At 39.6% G+C, this 21,651-nt stretch overlaps 1 long non-coding RNA gene across 1 annotated transcript; it reads right to left on the bottom strand.

Moving 5' to 3' along the window:
- Nucleotides 1-1,550: 1,550 nt before the first annotated feature.
- LOC132343680 (uncharacterized) lies at nucleotides 1,551-21,586 on the bottom strand. The gene is made up of 2 exons (XR_009492637.1): nucleotides 21,197-21,586; nucleotides 1,551-14,070 (listed from the first exon to the last, which is right to left on the bottom strand). It is a non-coding gene; the product is annotated as an uncharacterized lncRNA (long non-coding RNA).
- Nucleotides 21,587-21,651: the final 65 nt, after the last annotated feature.

Genomic DNA, 21,651 nt, shown 5'->3' with positions numbered 1-21,651 from the left:
CTTTCTTAAGATATCCTGCTGTGCTGTCTTTGAGGAAGTAGCCATGTTGAGAGCCCCATGTGATAAGGAACTGAGGGGTGGCCGACAGGAGCTGAGGCAGCCTCCAGTCAACAACCAGTCAAGTCCCTCAGTCTTATGATATAACCACAGGGAACTGAATTCTACTGATGTCCTCAGTGAGTGTGGAGGTGGATCTTACAGTCAGTCCTCCAGATAAGAACACAACTGACATCTTAATTGAAAAAAAAAAAGGCTTGCAGAGACTCCAGTTAAGGTATGCTTGAAGTCCTGAGCCACAGAAATTATGAGATAACAAATGTGTGTTGATTTGGGGTGCTAGGTTTTAATCACTTATTATGTACCATAGAAAACTACGTTTAATCCATTCACATTTATTATGAGTGGATTTGTTTACCATTTTTCATTTTTTCAATGTGTTTCACATCTTTTTCTCTATTCCTTCCCTTACTGCCTTTTATTAAGTATTTGCTATGACCCATATAAATTACTTTGTTCAATCTCAGTGTAATTTTGAATTATAGTGATTTCTTTAGAAATTATAATCTCCACCTTAACATATCATGATATACTTTGGATAAATACTAATTTAATTCCAGTAAGCACAGAAAACTTGCTCTGATAAAGTTTTGTCTCCTCTCCTTTGTGTTATCATATATATTACATCTATGTATATATTATAAAGCTGACAATATAGTGTCATAAATACTGATTTATATCAATTTATTTTAAAGAAGTTGAGAAAAGAAAAAAAACATACTTGAGCCTTTCATTTTAAACTTTGTATTTAGCAGTTCCAGTCCTCTTTCTTCTTGTGGATTCAAATTACCACTTCTGTCATTTCCTTACTCCAAGAGTTCCATTCCCTCCCCCATCCTTTGTCCAATTATTCACATGAATATATATCTGTAGGTGTTATAAGCTCAATACAATAAATTCATTGTCTTATGTAATTTAAGTCAGATAAGATAAAAATACATTTATTTTTCATAATTACCTTCATCTTACCTTTCCTGGTGCTTTCTTTCATGTGGATTGGATAATCTGGTGCCATTTCTTTTCAGTCTAAAGAACCTGACTTTAATATTTCTTGTTAAGACAGCTCCATTTTTTGAATTAATGTAATTGGAGGATAATTACAATATTGTGATGGTTTTTGCCATACACCAACATGAATTGGCCACAGGTATACAGGTGTCCCTCCCATCCTGAACCCCCCTCCCACCTCCCTCCCCACAGATCTGCTATTAATACCAATAAATTCTCTCAGGGTCTTTATCTGGGAATGTCTTTGTCTTCAGTTTCAAATCACAGTTTTGCTAGATATAGGATTCTTAATTATCAGGTTACTTGGTGGTTTCTGTGTTTTTAGCTTTTCACTTTGAATATATCAATGCTTTCTGGCCTCTGTTTTTTCTGATGAGAAGTTAGCTGTTATTCTTATTGGGTGTAGGTATGTATATGTTTAATATGCATGTTTTCCCTTATTGCTTTCAAATTTTTCTTTGTCTTTTGTTCGTAATCTTTTGACCTTAATGTGTCTTCGTGTGGATCTCCTTGTGTTTATCTTACATGGAGTATGGTATGTCTCTTGGGTGTACAGATTAATATTTCTCATCAAATTTGGGAAGTTTTAAGCCTTTATTATTTTTTTTTTCTGCCTTTTTTTTCCTTTCCTCCTTTTCTGAGACTATTATGCATATGTTGGTATACTGATGGTGTCCGACAGTATCTGAGTCTCTGTTCGTACATTTTTTATCCTTATTTCTTCCAGTTCTTCATACTGCATAAACTCTTTGAACTATCTTCAAATTCTTTCTTCTGCCAGCTCAATTCTGCTATTAAGTCCTTCTACTGAACAGGTTTTGGGTTTTGCTTTATATATATGTATTTAAAGACTTCATTGTCTTAGAAAAGTTTTAGGTTTTCAACAAGATTGAGAGGAAGGTATGGAGGTTTTCCACACTTATATCGTCTCCCCCAATTATCAACACCACTCACCAGAATGGTACATTTTTTACCAAGGATGAACCCACATCGACACATCATAGCTACAAAGTCCACAGTTTTCCTTAGTATTCACTCTTGATGTTGTACATACTATGCTTTGAACAAATGTATAATGACATATATGGCTTCCCAGGTGGCACATGGGTAAAGAATCCGCCTGCCAATGCAGGAAACACAGGAGACAGGGGTTCGATCACTGGGTCCGGAAGATCTCTTGGAGTAGGAAATGGCAACCCACCCCAGTATTCTTGCCTGGATAATTCCATGGACAGAGGAACCTGGCAGGTTACAGTCCATGGGGTTGTAAAGAGTCAGACATGACTGAGCAACTGAGTACACACGCACATGCCATATGTTCATTATGATTACAGCATACAAAGTATTTTCATTGCCCTGAAAATCCTCTGTGTTCTGCCCGTTTATCTCCCTACCCACCCCACCAGCTGCCACTAGGTTTTCTTGTCTCTGTAGTTTGCCTTTCCCATGTCATATAGTTGCAATCAGCCTTGCATCATTTATACTCCCACCTAGTTCCCCCCAGTACGTGCAGAATATTTTAAACAAAATTATAAATATATCATTTCACCTATAATATTTTTACTATATCACTAAAAATAACTTCATAAATTTCATAATTATAATATCATTTCTAAAAATAATAATAATTCTTACCATCATCAAATATCTAGGGCGTGTTCACACTTTTCTAGTTATATTATTATTTTTTCCTTAACAACTGAGGTGTTAAACCAAGATACAAAGAGACATACTTATTGATTTTGATTGCTTTGTCTCCTAACTTACTAATTTTCTCTCTTTTGCGTTTTTCCCTCTTGACATTTATTTGGTTAGAAATCAGCCTTCACTCCTACTACAGCTTACCTACAGTTTCCTGTCTCCTCCCCTTTGAAGTCACAAAATTCTAAGTTAAGATACTAACATTTTCTTTGAAACTTTTTTCTCTAATTATTTGGTGCCTTTAACAACTCTGTCTTCAAAGTTAGGTTTCAAGAGTCTAGGAAAACATATCCCTTCATAAGGGGGTTTATAACCCACTATCCTAACTTCATTAACTCACTCTAGTGAGTTAATATTCTCTTTATATTACAAGAAGCAGAACTGTCTGAAAATAACACTGAGCACTCGTGGGTAGCCTGAATAATGAACCTGGGGTTCCTTCTCCCAGTGAGTGGAGCTGCAAGAAGTTCCTTTCTGGGACTTCCCTGCTGGTTCAGTGGCAAAGACTCCACATTCCCAATGCAGGCGGCCTGGGTTCAATCCCTGGTCAGGGAACTGGATCCCACATGCCACAACTATTAACAAGATCCCACATGCTGCAATGAAGAACCAGTACAAATAAATAAATAAAAATAAATATTTTAAAAAAGAAGTCACCTTCTAAGGGGATCAATGGTGTTTTTAACACTTGGCAGAGGAGACTGTAATTTGCCATGGGCCCCCAGGTCTCCAGTTACTGGGCAGTTAACATTTCCAAACACCTGCAACGTATTATCTCCTGCTGCTGCTGCTGCTAAGTCATTTCGGTCATGTCCGACTCTGTGTGATCCCATAGATGGCAGCCCACCACGCTCCTCTGTTTCTGGGCTTCTCCAGGCAGGAATACTGGAGTGGATTGCCATTTCCATCTCCAGTGCATGGATGCATGCTAAGTCACTTCAGTCATGTTCAACTCTGTGCAACCCCAGAGGGCACCCCACCAGGCTCCTCTGTCCCTGGGATTCTCCAGGCAAGAATACTGGAGTGGGTTTCCATTTCCATCTCCAATGCATGCATGCATGCTAAGTTGCTTCAGTTGTGTTCAACTCTGTGCAACCCTACAGACAGCAGCCCACCAGGCTCCTCTGTCCATAGGATTCTTTAGGCAAGAATACTGAAGTGGGTTGCCATTTCCTTCTCCTGTATTGTCTCCCACTACATAACAAATTACCCCAAAACAAGAGGATTGAAACAACTCAAAGCATCTCAGAGTTTCTGTTGGTCAGCAACCCAAGCACAGCATAAGCTGGGTCATCTACTTTAGGGTGTCTACAAGACTGCAATAAAGATGTTGGCAAGAGTGGGGCTCATCTGGACTCAACTAGGAAAGGATCTATTTTCAAACTTACATTTTTTTTTAGCAGGATTCAGTTCCTTGAGGGTTGTTGTACTGAGGGCCTCAGACCCTCACTGGCTGTTGGACAGGGGAAACCTCTCAGTTCTTTACCACATAGGTCTCTCCAACATGGCAGTTTGCTTCATCAAAGACAGTAAAGGAGTTTCTTAGAAAGATGAAAGTCACAGACTTTTATGATCTACTCAAGGAAGCGATGTCTTTTCCCTTCGCCATAGTCTTTTGGTTAGAACTAAGTCACTAGATCCATCCCACACTCAAGGGGAGGGGATTTCACAAGTATGTGAATACCAGTGGAGGACCATTAGAGGACACTGCAGGAGTCTGTTCACCACATCCTGTCAACAGCTGACACTAACCCAGAATGCTTGGTGCCTAAGCAGTTTGTGTCTCCTCATTGATAAGGTGGCTTCCCCTCCCTTTGTTTTAAAAAAGGGTATTTGGCTGCACTGAGTCTTGGTTACAGCATGTGAGATCTAGTTCCCTCACCAGGGATTGAACCTGGACCCTCTGCATCAGGAGCCTGGAGTCTTAGCCAATGGACCATCAGGGAAGTCCTGGTAAGGTGGCTCTTGCACTGCTTGCCTTAAGATGAGAGCAGTAATGTGGCAGGATCCCTCCACTATTCCATGCTCCCACCCTGCCTGCCCAGAAGGGTGCCCAGTTTGCTTGTTTATGGAAAGAAGAGGAGGAATGGGACTCGTGCCCTCTTTTTACTTGCTGACGCTGAATTGAAACCTATTTCTTAACCTATAGCATATGGTACTGTGGTTTTCTGTTGAGTCCTGGTGAACAGGTGGTGACCCTAAAGGGACCCACTCTGCATGACAATCACATCTGATTTTCCTCTCTCAGCCTTTTTGCTTCCTGAGTCATTTCACCCCTGAACACTGCTTTCTGGCTGTTTTCATGGCTTCTGTCTGTAGCTTGAAGGACAGATTCTGCCCATCCTTTGCTCACCAGCCAATTCTGAAACCCTAGTCTAAGCACAAGATGTCTAGGAGCATGGTTCTGACATTCTTTATCAACTTTCTTCCACACCACCAGCACACGCACGTGAGTGTACACACACACACACCCGCGCATTCTAGTGGGAACTGATAGCTATAGTCCTATGTATATACTCCCTTAAGTACACACATATGTATCTAACAATATATACATCAAACAGTCTTCATGGTTCCCTATACTATTAACGCACAAACTAAATCATGCATTCTTCCTTAATTAGTATTTCCTTTTCTACTAAGTGTAGATAAAATCTTCAGCTTTATTTTTCTATTGTCCACACCATGCAGCATTCAGAATCTTAGTTCCCAGACCAAGGATCGAATCTGTGACCCTGCAGTGGAAGCACAGTCATTTGTTTGGGCAAGGGTGGGCCGGGTGAGGCAGCGGGGGGGGGTGGGGGGGGGCGTTGTTTTCAATAAGGTTTTTGTATTTTTATTTTTGGCCACACTGCATGCCATGTGGGATCTTAGTTCCCCAATCAGGGATCAAACCTGCACCCTCTACATTGTAAGGCAGAGTCTTAACCACTGGACCGCCAGGGAAGTCCACTTAAATTCAGTACGGCACCTGACACACAATAAACACAGAATAGATGTTTAGCTCACTTAATGCTCACAACAACCATAAGTAGTTACCGTTGTTTTGTTTCAGGGTGAGGAAAATGAGACATAGGTGGCAACTGAGGAACTGAGTACACTAATATATTTGACTTACTGGATTAAATATACTAAAATTATTTTCACCTTTTTTTTCCCACTGAATATGGCTACTACAAAATATTAAATTGCACACATATGCATTCTACTTCTATTGAACTGTACTCATCTAGATAACACAAATTATCTCCACACTGCCCACATCTTACTTAATTCAAAATGTTCAACTTTGACTAATTTCAATTTAGATTCTAAATGTATTAATAATTAGGGGTGGGTGCACTATGCAGCTTGTAGGATCCTAGTTCCCTGACCAGGGATCAAACCCAAGTCCGGCACTGGTCTAACCACTGGACCACCAAGGGATTCCCTAAATGTAAATTTTTAATTTTTTAACAGCTTTCTTGAGATGTAATTTACATACCATATAATTCACCCATTTAAAGTGTATAATTCAACACATTTTAATAAATTTACAGAGTTGTTTCAACCAGCACCACAATTTTTGAAGATTTCCATCAGCCCCCAAAGAAAGCCCTTATCCATGACCTTCCCCCACCTAAAATCCCCCAATCCTCTGGCAACCACTATTTCTATTTCCATGGATCTGCCTATTCTGGACATTTCATAGAAATGAAATCATTTGTCATCTTTTGTGTCTGGTTTCTTTTACTCAGTATATTTAAGACTCAACTAGGCTGTAACACTTATCAGTACTTGACTTTTTATTACAGAGGAATATTCTATTGTATGAATATATCATGATCATTGCTTAAAATTTATATTTTAAGGCAGGACAAGAAAACACTAAATTTTCTGTTTGGATCTCCACCCTCCCCTCCCTAACCACATTCTAGAAGTGTGAGAGAACCTCCTCTTTCATAACATGCTATTTTCTAAGTGTGAAATAACTTGCAAGAATGACAGTCAATCCCAGTCTTGCACTAAGCATTTAATAACATCTAGCTGCAAAGAGGAGAGTGAAAAAGCTGGCTTGAAACTCAACATTCAAAAAACGAAGATCATGGCATCTGGTCCTATCACTTCACAGCAAGCAGATGGGGAAACAATGGAAACAGTGACAGACTTTATTTTCTTGGGCTCCAAAATCATGGCAGATGGTGACTGCAGCCATGAAATTAAAAGACGCTTGCTCCTTGGAAGAAAAGCTATGACCAGCCTAGACAGCATATTAAAAAGCAGAGACATTACTTTGCTGACAAAGGTCTGTCTAGTCAAAGCTATGGTTTTTCCAGTAGTCATGTATGGATGTGCTAGTTGTACCATAAAAAATCTGAGCGCCAAAGAATTGATGTTTTTGAACTGTGATGTTGAAGAAGACTCTTTAAGGTCCCCTGGACTGCAAGGAGATCAAACCAGTCAATCCTAAAGGAAATTAGTCCTGAATATTCATTGGAAGGACTGATGTTGAAGCTGAAGCTCCAACGCTCTGGCTACCTGATGCAAAGAACTGACTCATTTGAAAAGACCCTGATGCTGGGAAAGATTAAAGGCTAGAGAAGGGGACAACAGAGGATAAGATGGTTGAATGGCATCACTGACTCAATGGACATGAGTTTGAGCAAGCTCCAGGAATTGGTGAGGGACAGGGAAGCCTAGCGTGCTGCAGTCCATGGGGTTGTAAAGAGTTGGACACAACTGAGTGACTGAATAACAACAAAACTGCAAATTATTACATGACCACCAATACCCAGGCCACCTCATCTGACTTTAAAAATAAAGTGAAGACACTTTCTCATTTTTATTCAGTCTACTTTGTTTATTCAGCCAAAAAGAATCAGAAAAAAACAGAAAGACCATACCCTCCCCTCACTCCACAAGAGCCATGCATTAAAAGCAAGTATCCTAACTCTTGAGGCCCCTTATTAGTGTAATTTCTAAATATGCCCCACCTGACTTCCAAACCTAACCAGCTCAATACTCAAAAGTCATGCTGTTGTTTAGTTGTGTCCAGCTCTTTTGCGACCCCGTTGACTATTGCCCGCCAGACTCCTCTGGCCACAAGAGTTCCCAGGCAAAAAGACTGGAGTGGGTTGCCATTTCCTTATCCAGGGGATGTTCCCCAATCCAGGAATCGAACCCACGTCTCCTGTATTGGCAGGTGGATTCTTTACCATGGGCCACCAGGGAAGCCCCTAAAAGTCATAGTAGCATATTAACTAATGTTCATAGCCCTCTACAGTATTCTGTTCCATACCGGTATTCAGTTAGTATACACTAGTAAGCCATCGGATAAGGCAATGAAACCCCACTCCAGTACTCTTGCCTGGAAAATCCCATGGACGGAGGAGCCTGGTAGGCTGCAGTCCATGGGGTCACTCAGAGTCGGACACGACTGAGCAACTTCACTTTGACTTTTCACTTGCATGCATTGGAGAAGTTAATGGCAACCCACTCCAGTATTCTTGCCTAGAGAATCCCAGGGACGGGGGAGCCTGGTGGGCTGCCATCTATGGGGTCGCACAGTCAGACACGACTGAAGCAACTTAGCAGCAGCAGCAGCAGCAGAAGCCATACTGCTTGCTAAAGAAAACAAAATAGCAACTGATAAACAGTAAAATAAGTGATATAAATCCTAACATATACTCATTAGCAAAGTCTAGGTTAACACAGGATCTATCAACAGAGGAGTTCCTGTCATTGCAGGAAACACGTTCATGGTACCAATTGCCAGTTCAGTCACAAGCTCCGTGGCTAGGGTTGTACATTCTTCATTCTACATTTATAAAAATCATCTCTTTGTTAAATCCTCATACTGCTAAAATTCCTAAACAATATATTTTTTGGCTTCTCCTTTGTTCTTATTGTTACTGTACTGCTATTCTTGCAGTAAACAGTTGTGCAGTGTTTTCATATCTATAAATGCCAAGAACTTAAAATATGAGGAATAAACAGAATGAAGTGAGGAAGTCTAGACACACTTTTTTGTATTTATTTTCATTATTTTTGTTTATTTGGCTGCACTGGGTCTTAGTTTCAACCAGGCATCAAACCCAGGCCCCCTGCATTGGGAGCCCCCAGGAAGTTCCTGGATACATTTTTAACATTGCTTTTAAATCTTATAAACATTAATCTCGTGGATCTGAGAGGGAACAAGGAAACAATGACATGCATCATAGTCTGAAACACATGATACTGTACAAAAACTATGACAAGTAGTAATGCCTTTAATACTGTGTAAGATTCAGTTCAAAGTAAATAGTAATTGGCTTTTCTAATACCTAAAACAAATGATTTTGACAAAACTCACCTGTGGCTTATAATTGTTACCAATGTAAATACTGGTTCTAAAGCTGTGTGAAAGTTAAAAGTACTCGACACATTGTCAGTGCTCAGAACTCAAAATTAGCAATGATCACAAAGAATTTAAAGAGTATTATGAATCAGATTCACACAACAAAGTATCTGCTCTAAAACTCTTGAAATAAGTATTATCATAAAATCAACAAAACATTGAAAAGGTGCCATAAGAGTCTTAGTCCAACTTTTTAATTTTACTGGAGTATAGTTGATTTATAGTATTTTATTAGTCTCAGATGTAAAACAGCAAAGTGAATCAAAGTGAAAGTGTTAGTTGCTCAGTTGTATCCAACTCTTTGTGACCCCATGGCCTGTAGCCTCTGTCCATGGAATTCTTCAGCCAAGAATATTGGAGTGGGTAGCCATTCCCTTCTCCAGGGGATCTTCCTGACCCAGAAATTGAACCCAGATCTCCCTGATTGCAGGCAGATTCTTTTACTGTCTGAGCCACCAAAATCCCAAGCTCCTGATTTATCCTCCCACCTCTAACATTTCCCATTTGGTAACCATAAGCTTGTTTTCAATATCTGTGATGATTTTCGTTTTGTAAAAAAATACATTTGTATAATTTTTTAAAATTAGGTTCCACATATGACTGAAATCATCTCCGACTTCTTTCACTCAGTATGATCATCTCTAGGTCCATCCATGTTGCTGCTAATGGCATTCTTTTGTTCTTCTTTATGTCTGAGTAACGTTTCATTATATATACACGTACCACATCATCTTTATCTATTCCTGTCAATGGACACTTAGTCTGCTTCCATGTCTTGGCTATTGTAAATAGTGTTGCAATGAACACTGAGGTGCATGTATCTTTTCTAATTATGAGTTCTGTGGAAATATGGCCAGGAGTGGGATTGCTGGATCATATGGTAGTTCTATTTTTAGTTTTTTAAGGACCCTCCACACTGTTCTTCACAGTGGTTATACCAATTTACATCCCCACCAGCAGTGCAGGAGGGGTCCCTTTTCTCCACTTCCTTTCCAATATTTATTGTTTGTAGCCTTTTTTTTTTTAAGAACTAAATATTTTGTATTTTATTGGGTATGTATTCACTTTTTTATTTTACCAATTAAAGTACCCTTTATTGGCATCTTCTCTCTTTTCATGTCCCTACTTTTTATTTTTAATTGGAGGATAATTCCTTTACAACACTATGTTGTTTTCTGTGTTTATAGACTTTTTGATGATGGCCACTTGTCAGAATGGTATGAGGGAATACTTCCCTATAGGTTTGATTTGCATTCTCTGATAATTAGTGATGTTGAGCATCTTTTCACGTGCTTTTTTGGCCATCTATATGTCTTCTTTGGAGAAATGTTTATTTAGATCTGCTGCCCATTTTTTGAAAAGTACTACAGAAGGAGAAAAATGCTAGGTCTTATAAGGTAGGTAAATCCTTTGATTCTTTTGTCTAAACTAGGTATGAACCTTGGGATGGCCTGCTCTGTTACTTTTGCATAGTTACAGAAAAATTAACTACTGTATTCTAAATACAATTTTAAATGCAACAAAATAGCTTTCAATCCTGGATTATGTTGCTAAGAATTATCTGTGAATGCATACTATAGTACTTCACTTCTAAAATTCCCAGGCACTAGAGAATTGAAATTTCTCTATGTGCATGACACAGAAACATCAGTGTTACTGTAAGATTTCACATTACTCTCTAGAATCCTCTAGAGGATTCTGGGTGTGAAGAAAACATCACCAGACGCAAAGTTGAAAACAGCAACAAAGCCCTGAATAGATATGAAGATTCTGTCAGAGGTTCACAGGAGAAGCAAGTAGGGTAGGGGTAAAGGTGGTGGGGAGAACGGGAGAGACTGCGCAAACTGGACTGTATCCAACAGTGCTCTGAGACTACGGAGGGAGAGGCCTGAGTGGAGTCAGGCGCCGCAGAGAAGCCTAGGGAAAGGCCTCTGAGGACCCCTGGACGACAGTGTGAGAAGAGGGGCGTTCAGTGGCGAGAAGAGGGATTGCAGAAGCCAGAGAGGTGAGAACTGAGGAAACTAAAACGTATACCATTTCTTTCATTGCAGAAAAGGGAAGACTGTTGCTACATAGGTCAGCAGAGTCAATAAACGCTTTGTTAAATGCTGATTTGAAAGCAAAAAAGAGGAAGCACAAGAGGGACTAATAATCTTAAGAAAAAAGACGACTATGAAGACAGTAACTCTAAAGGAGTTATGATCAAGACAAAAGATAGTTTGGAACTGGTTATATCTCCAGAGAAATACTTCAGAACTAGCTGTCTGTTTTCCAAGCTATGAGCACAGATTCCTGAAGGGAATACGTCTGTCTTGTTCACTGGTATCCACGTGACTGAGCACAGTGCCTAACATAGTCTTTTAATAAAAGTTTGTTTCTGATGGACTCTCTTTTCAGTATTTTGGGAGTACATGCTTAATGAGTGTCCTCAGTGGTCTGTGGCCCACCTCTGTTAGTACAAAGAGAAAGAGTAATTTCCATGAGCAGTTTGTAAAGATTTTGGTTTCCCTAGAAAGTACTCAGTTTGACAAAAGAGAAGGATTCCTTTGCTTCTTTCATCAGCTAAAAAGAAGACTGTAGAAAGACTTTCTCTCCTCACATTTTAATGGGATCACATATGGAATCCCCAAAAACCTAAGTGCACAAAGATGCAGTTGTCTATTTCTCTGCAAATGGTCTGTTCTTCCTCACAAATCCCCCATCTATAAACTTAGGACCATCCACTGGACAAGATCATCAAGAGCCTTGTAAGCCATTCCAAAGAGATTTAGATTTTACCCAACAGGTGAAGGATAAAAGTCATCATTAAAATGACTGAGTAGTCAGATGACAAGAGTTTTGAGTCAGAAACATCACCAAAGACATAGTACAGAGGAAACACTGGGAGTGGGGCAACAGAGTGAGAACAAATGCTCAGATAAAGGTAGGGAGTCAGCGGCTACTATCTAGGAAAGACCTGAAATGGAACAAAGCAGAAATGGAAGGAGAAGGCTAAGATGTTTTAAAATGTCAGAAACTGGCAATTAATTAAATGGGAGGGATACAGGAGAGGAATAACATAATTAACAAAATAGTGAAGCACTGAATATCAATAGCAAAGAAAATACTCTTTAAAAGAAAAAAAAAAAAAAAAATCTCATCCTGGTAGTTTCACATCCTGAGTCAGGCTCTTCATCTGAATCTTTCTGTAGTTCTCTGTGGGAACAGGGAGAGGACTTTAGGACTATCACTTTGGGGTCATTTCCTAAGCAGCAGAATTCTTAGGATGAGAGGGAAGACATTCTAGTTTCTCAGGGATTCACTGAGGTGAATCCTCAGGGTGTGATCAATGACAACACTGTGTTGACCCCAGACCAAGGTCTGAGTATGAGAGATACACTTTCTTAAGTCTCTCTGATAGATAAACCCATGAGCTTCTGGACCCTACCTAGTCCTCCAGTCCTAATCTCCTTAATCCTTCATCTGAGTTCAGTCATGCCAGCACCCCTAGAGTAAAGTCTGAGACCTCAGCAACAAGAAAAGCAGAGGTGGACTCACTGAGGCAGCCAAAGAAAAGAGGGAGAAGGAGAAAGACAAAATAACAGAAGATCTGACTCTATCACCTGAGTAGTGCCTTTAATTCTCCCGTGTTTTCCAATAATCAGATCATCTGCCATCTTCTTTTTCTTTTTTTTAATTTTATTTTTAAACTTTACAATATTAGTTTTGCCAAATATCGAAATGAATCCGCCACAGGTATACCTGTGTTCCCCATCCTGAACCCTCCTCCCTCCTCCCTCCCCATACCCTCCCTCTGGGTCGTCCCAGTGCACCAGCCCCAAGCATCCAGTATCGTGCATCGAACCTGGACTGGCGACTCATTTCATACATGATACTATACATGTTTCAATGCCATTCTCCCAAATCTCCCCACCCTCTCCCTCTCCCACAGAGTCCATAAGACTGATCTATACATCAGTGTCTCTTTTGCTGTCTAGTACACAGGCTTATTGTTACCATCTTTCTAAATTCCATATATATGCGTTAGTATACTGTATCGGTGTTTTTCTTTCTGGCTTCCTTCACTCTGTATAATAGGTTCCAGTTTCATCCACCTCATTAGAACTGATTCAAATGTATTCTTTTTAATGGCTGAGTAATACTCCATTGTGTATATGTACCACAGCTTTCTTATCCATTCATCTGCTGATGGGCATCTAGGTTGCTTCCATGTCCTGGCTACTATAAACAGTGCTGCGATGAACATTGGGGTACACGTGTCTCTTTCCCTTCTGGTTTCCTCAGTGTGTATGCCCAGCAGTGGGATTGCTGGGTCATATGGCAGTTCTATTTCCAGTTTACAGCCACTATGGAGAACAGTGTGGAGATTCCTTAAAAAACTGGAAATAGAACTGCCATCTTCTTTTTCTTCAGGAACCAATCAGGGGATTTCCCTGGTGGTCCAGTGGTTAAGACATTGCCTTCCAACACAGGGGGTGCAGGTATGATCCCTGGCTAGGGAGCCAAGATCCCACATGCCTTGCAGCCAAAAAAACAAAACATAAAGCAGAAGCAATATTGTAACAAATTCAATAAAGACTTAAAAAAAAAAAAAAGAAGAAGAAGAAGAAGAACCAATCAGAACTCAAATCTGCATTCCGGGAAACAGGAATTTTCAGGAAGCCCAGGGGTATCTTTTCAGAACCTTGGAGAGCAGAAGGCAGTTGCTCCTGAGGAAATCTCACATCTCAACATGCAAAGAAGATAAAGAATAAAGGGTAGTGGAGTTACCTATGGAGAGCATACAGGTAAGGTACAAAGACCTGGAACATAAGATCCAAAAGTACCTGAACAACTCTCTTCAGCTGCTTACCTTAAAATGAGGGAATTGAGACTTTTTCAATTTCCTTGGAAGAAACACATACAAAAAGTACCTTTGGTTGATGGTCCTAAAAAGAGCATTACAAACAAGAACCAAAATACCATAAAGGTAAAGAATCACACCCAGGCAGGATAACACAAAGAGCTACCAACTCAAGGTTAGTCCTTGGGTCTCCTGACACCTGTGCAGCACTTTTTTCTTTATAGCTGTTGAGTGATTTAGGATCTAGATTCTCCTTCTGGTGCTGCCATACACCAGCTGTGTGACCTTAGGCAAATTACTCTTTCAAGCCTTGATTTCCTTCTTTGAACTAAGGCTTCCCATGTGTCAAGACACTATGAGGTGACGGGAAAACAAAGACAATTTCTGTTCTCAAGTAGCTCCCAGTCTAGTGGAGGACAGATATAAAAACATCAATAATTCAAGAACACTGTAAAAGTACAGAAGTATTGCAGAGAAAAATGTTAGTAACTTGGAAGTGGGAGCAAGATTAGGAGGAATCCAGAAGAAACAACAAATATCTAACTGCAAAGTAGGGCACTAGATTCAGGGAACTGCAAATAACTTAGTTCTGACGGACGGTACGTTGGCAGTGAGGAGAACTGGAGTAATAAAGCCTTCCACATACTGCTGTTTTGGAAGTCAAAGGAGTCAAAGCACTATTCAGGTAAACATTTAGCTACGTACTATGCCAAGAGCTACCCCATGAGGAAAAAATTCCTTAATTCAACACGCATTTATAGAATACCATCTATATACTCACTGCACTAGGAGCAGACTCTTCGCCTTTTGGTCCGCTCCCTAAAATACAGCCAGCTTGAAAACCAAGTTCTGCACCCTTTCCTAGGAGGTAAAAGTGCCCCTTCTGTCCATATCAAGCAAGTGGAGTGGAGGAGCGCTTGACAATCCCATGATTCCTCTACTCAAGTGTCACTCAGATTTGAAAAGAGGCTTTGCCTACAGACGGAAGGATGCCAGATATGACCTCTGGTATGACCCCTTGGCACCAAGTAATCGAGCAAGGTGGTACGATGACACAGAGCCAGATGATCAAAAGTGGCAAATTTCCCAGGCTCAGCTGACAATGAGAGCATACATAAAAGTGGTTAGAAAAGTCATCTTTATGTCTGTTTTCAACTTCCTCTGCTTAGTACCAATTCTCTTTAGCTTCCCAGAACCAAATATGTACATATGAATGAGTAGCAGCCAAGGTTCTATTCTACAGTCTGACTAGTCCACTGACCAACTCAATGTCTACACCGAGCACCTCTGGAAATCGTAATGTCGTGGAAACTTCTCTCTGGTGAAGTGTCTAGAGATTCCAGTGAATTTTTAAAAAAGATTTATTTCTGTATTTGGCTGTGCCAGGTCTTCACTGAGGCATGGGATGCTTTAGTCATGGCATGCGAACTCTCAGTCGTAGCAAACGGGATCTAGTTCCCTGACCGAGGATAGAACCAGATCCCTTGCAGTGGGAGCGCAGTCTTAGCCAGTGAGCCAGTGGACCACCAGGGAAGTCTCGACACCTGTGAATTTTATTTCTATTATACTGTACTGGGTTGAATAGTGCCCCCTCCCAATTCATGTCCACTAGGAACCTCCGAATGTAATCATTTTTGGAAATAGGATCTCTGTAGGTGTAATGAAGTTAAAATAAGGTCATACTGGACTAACACGGGTGTTAGTCCAAAGACTGACATTCTTATTAGAAGAGGGAGTTTTGGACACAGAAACACAAACACACACACACACAAAGAACACCTTGTGACAGTGGAGAGAGGGAGACTGCCAGGGAACACAGGACTGCCAGCAAACCCAAGAGCTAGGAGAGAGGCATGGATCAGATTCTCCCTCAGAGCCTCCAGAAGCAATCAACCTGACCAACACTGATTTCAGTTTTCCTCCAGACCTGTGAGAGAATAAATTTTGTTCTTCTAAGCCACTAGTTCATGAAACCTTGTTATACCAACCCTAGGACACCAATATATACCCCCCAGAATACACGTTTTCCTCCTACATGCTCTAGGATTTAGGATATTTTCCATCTTCTTGGACAGAAAAGGATAGATATCAATGCTAGTAACTATCTCAGCACATGGAAAGGGGTACTGGTGAGAGCAGCAGAATGACTCAACAAATCAAAACAGCAACTTCACAGGTGATGTAATGGGCAAGGGAATTTATTTCTGAAGGCTCTATAGTGAGACCTTTTAATTTCTGCAGTAGTTTTTAAAATATCTACAAATTCTTTGATACTCCAGAGGGGGAAAGAAGGACAGCAGTTAAGAATTTCTGGAACTCAGTAACACATTAGTCGTGCAAGAGAGGGAAAAACCTCAGGTTGTACATGTTGAGCTCCAGATGTCTTAGTTTCAGGAAAGCGAGATAAGCCAGAAACAAATTTTGAGAATCTTTAGCATACAGATTTGCAGATCTCAAATGAGCTTCTCTGGCCAAATGCATAAGAATGAGCTGGGGAAACACATGAAAACATAGAGTGCCAGTAATACTTAAACTCTACAGTTAAAAATTTACTATTAGTAAGAGACTATGATAGGGGTCTAGATGTAAGAAATAGTCAAATATCAATTATTTCTTCTTTATCCAAGCAATGAAGCACGTGGTTTACTTATTAGAAATTGGGTGGGGGGGGGGGGGGATCTCCATGCATAACAGCCAAAAAAAAAAGATAAAAGAATCTGTTTTTTAAAAATGAGGATCTTATTGAAGAAATAAAACAAGACCTGAATAAATGGAAGGCAAACCAAATTCCTGACTGGGAAGACAATATAAAAAATGCCAACTATACCCAAATTAAATTATACATTAAACCCCTTTCTGTTTAGAATCACAATAGGTTTTTTTAATTCCTTTGAGGGGAGAGAACTGTGAAAAAAAAAAAAAAACTGATTTAGAATTTATATATGGAATACATGTCCAAGAACATCCAAGAAAATTCAATGAAATAAAATCTGTGGTGTTGGTGTAAGAGACAAATAGATTAGAATCAAAAATCCAGAAACAGATCTCACTATGAAACAATTTCAGGTGTGACAAGTGTGAAATTTAATTCAACAAAAACAGGATGATTATTTAATAAATGAAGCTAGCACAACGAGCCATCCATCCAATCCATATAACACACGCTATTCAACAAAAGCCACTAGCCACACGCGGCCACTGATCAACTAAAATGTGCCTAGTCTGAACTGAGATTTGATATAAGTGTAAAATACACACTGGATTTCAAAGACATCGTTTAATAATTGTTCAAAATAAATTATATGTAAAAATAATATTTTTATATAATGGGTTAAGTTGGTGAAATAAAATATACTATTAAGATTAACTTCATCTGTTTTTACTTTTTTTTTAATGCGGCTTGACTGAAAACTTAAAATTACATAAGTATCTTGCATTCCATTTCTATTGGACAGCACTGCTCTAGAGAAAAATAAAGATCTTCCTTTTACATCATATACTTTTAAAAATTTATTTAATTTCTACAACTTTTTATTCATGGAAAATTTCAAGCTACATCATATTCTAAAAAATAAAGATCTAAATGTAAAAAATAAAAAAACATTGTAGGAAAACGTAGGAAAGTAAATTAGAATCTGAAGTCAGACTGGATTTCTTAATGAGGACAGTATGTCATGTGTGGTATGTATGTATAAATTGATAAGCAAAAGACAGACAATGCAACAGGAAAAACAGCCAAAGATTGGAAATGCACAGAAAACAAACCCCAGTAACAAACAAATAACAACAAAAAGATACTCAAAATTACTAAGGAAGAAAAAAAATATGATTCAAATAACCAAACATCTCTTTTCTGGCCAGAAAGAAATAAAAACATAGATAATAACCATCTCTTCTGGGATGTGGGAAACAGGAAAGCTCAAATACTGCTGTCAAGGTAAATGTAAATAATAATAGCCTTCTTAAAAATCAGTATGGAAATATTCATAAAAATTAGTACTACAGCTGTTCCCCATAGATACCAAAATCCACTGATACTCAAGTGCTTTCTAAAGAATGGCAGCTCTCCACATCCACAGATGAGGAGCCCACAGATACAGAGGGCTGATGTAAATTATAGCCTTCAATCCAACCTTTTTCACAGTAATAAATCCACTAGCACATAAGGACAAATGTTCAGAGAATCTTTTAACACTGTTTATGCAGCAGCAAAATTAAAAAAAATTTTTTATAAAGGAAATTAAGTAAATGCCCATCTGCTGAAAAAAAGGCTGGAAAATGTACATTACCTACAGAACAAGATCTGTTATGCAATCATTAAAAACTTTTAATGAAAAATATTAGCAAAAAATTTAAAATATGAAAACATCAACACAGGCTCCACTGTAAGCAAAGAGGTCATCTCATTACATGCTGGTGTGGGCATAAATAGGTACAACCTTATGGCAAGGAAACTGAAAAGACGATTAGGATTTTAAATTTCCATGCCTTTTCACAAAGAAGCTCAGTTTTCAGGAGTTTGTCCTACTAATACAGATGTTATGACAAAATAAAGATACATGTGCAAATATGTCAAATAATTATGTTGTACAACCTAAACTAATACAGTGTTTATACGTCAAGTATTATCAGAGTAAAAATGAGGGAAATAGATATATTACAAGTATGTCCACTATGGCCTTTAATAAGACTTGGGGGATATTCCCTGCCAGGCCAGAGGTTAAGACTTAGCGCGTTCACTGCTAAGGCCTGGGTTTGATTTCCGGTTGAGGAACTAAGATCCTGCAAGCCGCGTGGCCAAAAAGTTAACACCCGGAAAGGCCCTAAATGTCTTATTTAAACAAATGGCTGAATCAATCATATGTCTACACAAAGAAGTAATAATGTAGACTTGAAAAAGAACAAAGTAACTCCAATGTTACTGAACGGGAAAGATAAAAGCCAAAGTAACCTATAAAAAGACTGTAATTTAAATTTTTCATAACTGAAAAAAAAAAAGGTGGGGAAAAATTAGATGCTTTGCCTTTTTCTGAGTTAGAATTTCAGAAGTATGGACAGCTGAACTCTTTCCCTCCTCAACCTACCATATCGTATATCCGACCTCCACCAGTTTCCTACCTGCAGTGCTGCTGCTGCTGTCGCTTCAGTCGTGTCCGACTCTGTGCGACCCCACAGACGGCAGCCCACCAGGCTCCCCTGTCCCTGGGATTCTCTAGGCAAGAACACTGGAGTGGGTTGCCATTTCCTTCTCCAACCTGCAGTGCTAATACCTGCTTTTCCTCTATATGACTCAGCAGTTCCACAAGATCCTCTATATAAAAGATATAGCAGATATATCGTTCCCTGATATAAAAACAATATTAAAGTGTATATTTAAAATTTTTGAATTATCCTTCACATTACTATTATTTATTTTTGCATAAATTATAGTAATATAGTAATATTTACTATATAGTAATTACTTTTGCATAATAGTAATAATATTTTACTACTATTATTCCAGCATATTCCTGTGCTGGAAATCCTTTGGTCTAAATCAACACCACAACTCGATGTTATTCCACCTCTCCTGAACTACAATCCCTTTTTTAGACAAGGAATACTTTTTCTTGTTTAAAGAATGTACTTGTATCTTATTAGTATATTCATAATTCTCACGTGATCAAGTTTCACAGGTCATAAAAAATACAAATTTGTGTTAAGATCTCAAATTTTCTTTATTATTTTGTGTGTTATCATATAGACAGATGAAAATAAGAGATCATAGCACTGGGATCACCCTCTTTCTCAATTATTCTCTCTTGAAAAATACCGAGTACTTCTTTATTGTTCTATGTAAGGGCTCAGCAAACTATGGTCTGCCACCTGTGTTTGTACAGCCCACAAGCTAAGAAATGTGTTTATATTTTTAAATGATTGGGGGTAAAATAAAAAAGAGAATAAATTTTCAAAACAAGTGAAGAATTTATATGAAATTCAAACTTCAGTAATGCTCACCATTTAGTATAATCTGATGCAATTTTCATACCACAAAGACAGTATGGGCAATATCTACCCCTGGCCTATGACAATAATGCCCTCTAAACTGTATTTTTATAGTATAATAAACTTCTAAACTATAATTTTATAGTTTTACCTATTCTTCCTCCCTTTTCTTCCGTACTTGGCATGAAAGTTAAGTAGCTCAGTCATGCCCGACTCTTTGCAACCCGTGGATTGTAGCCTACCAGGCTCCTCCCTCCATGGAATTCTCCAGGCAAGAATACTGGAGTGGGTTGCCATTTCCTTCTCCAGGGGATCTTCCCAATCCAGGGATCCAACCTGGGTCTCCCGCATTGCAGGCAGACGCTTTAACCTCTGAGCCCCCAGGGAAGCCCTATTGGGCATGAAGTCCCCTTAAAAATCTATTACTCGAGGCCAACACATTCTTCATACTCCTAGGCAATGTCCTTGCTCCTGATAATTTCCTTAGTACCACATCTGTTTTTACAAACAGAAAGCCAGAGTAAAGTGCTAGCCAACACCTTAAAAGTTACAAATCATAAACCAGAACCAAACCTCACCACTCTCCCCATAAAGCAAGGCTAAAGAGGCTGACCACCTAGTTAGTGGCTTTCACTACATTCGAATTGAGGCAGTCCGTAAAATAGAAAACGTACTGCTTCTAAAATTCCTAACAATCAAATAACAATGGGGTGGAGAAGAGTTAATGTAATTTTATCGAATTTAATCTTCAACCACTGGCTACTGAAAAAAGAAAAGTGAACAAAAAGCAAAGAACAGTGAAGAAAAAGCAGATCAACTGTACTTAGCATGTCTGACTCTAAATCTTCATACCTCCCATATTAGATATTTTCTGCAAGTAAATAAGTTCCTGGCTCCCAGGATGCTCTGAGGTTAAACACTGCACAGTGTTTGTAAACAGCATCACAACTTACACAGGAACAAGCTGGGCCATATGGCCATTTCCCCTCGAAGGGGACACCAAAATTTGCTTATTTCTTTCAGTCAGCATTCTGTATGCCAAATATTGGGGGAAGAGGGGAGGTGGGCTGCCTTTTCTACCAGCCGTGTCTGCGCTTAGAGCACTAACTCCTACCCAGCCGCATCACCCATTTACCCAGCACCCACCCTCCGCAGCTCCATCAACTCCGCACCTCCTCCCAGTCTCATCACACCTCCATCAGCAGACTCTTCCAGCCTCAACTCACCCTCGTCCTCCAAAGTCACAGACCTGCGAAGCTTCCAGCAACAGGAGAGGAAAGTAAGGAGGTAATAACGCAGGAGTCTGGAGTCTCCATACAAGCACTATCTACTCTTGGGGAGAAACTCAAGTCAAAGCTCCCAAACTGGAAAAAGACAGGATTCTCTCGCATTCAGAACCCGAGTTCAAGGCGCGCTCACTGCAGTCGGGCCCCGAGCAAGGAGCCGAGGATGCGAAGGTGAGCAGCAGAGTCGCAGTACCAGCTCTTTCGAGGCTCCCACTCCAGCGGAGACAGCAGGTAATTTCCATAAAGCCCGCCTAGAAGGGACAAGGTAAGGAATATCCGAAGCCCAAAGCAGGACTGAGCTAATCCTTGAATGTTAAAAGCCTAAAACTCAACTAGTCGGAAATGACGTGCCAGCTGAGACCAGCAGGACCGCCACATTATTGGCCGCCGACTCG

This window comes from Bos taurus, chromosome 23 (assembly GCF_002263795.3).
Source record: "Bos taurus isolate L1 Dominette 01449 registration number 42190680 breed Hereford chromosome 23, ARS-UCD2.0, whole genome shotgun sequence".
Taxonomy (NCBI): Eukaryota; Metazoa; Chordata; class Mammalia; order Artiodactyla; family Bovidae; genus Bos; species Bos taurus.
Note: the sequence above shows the minus strand (reverse complement) of the source record. Positions and strands in the feature narration are given on the sequence as shown.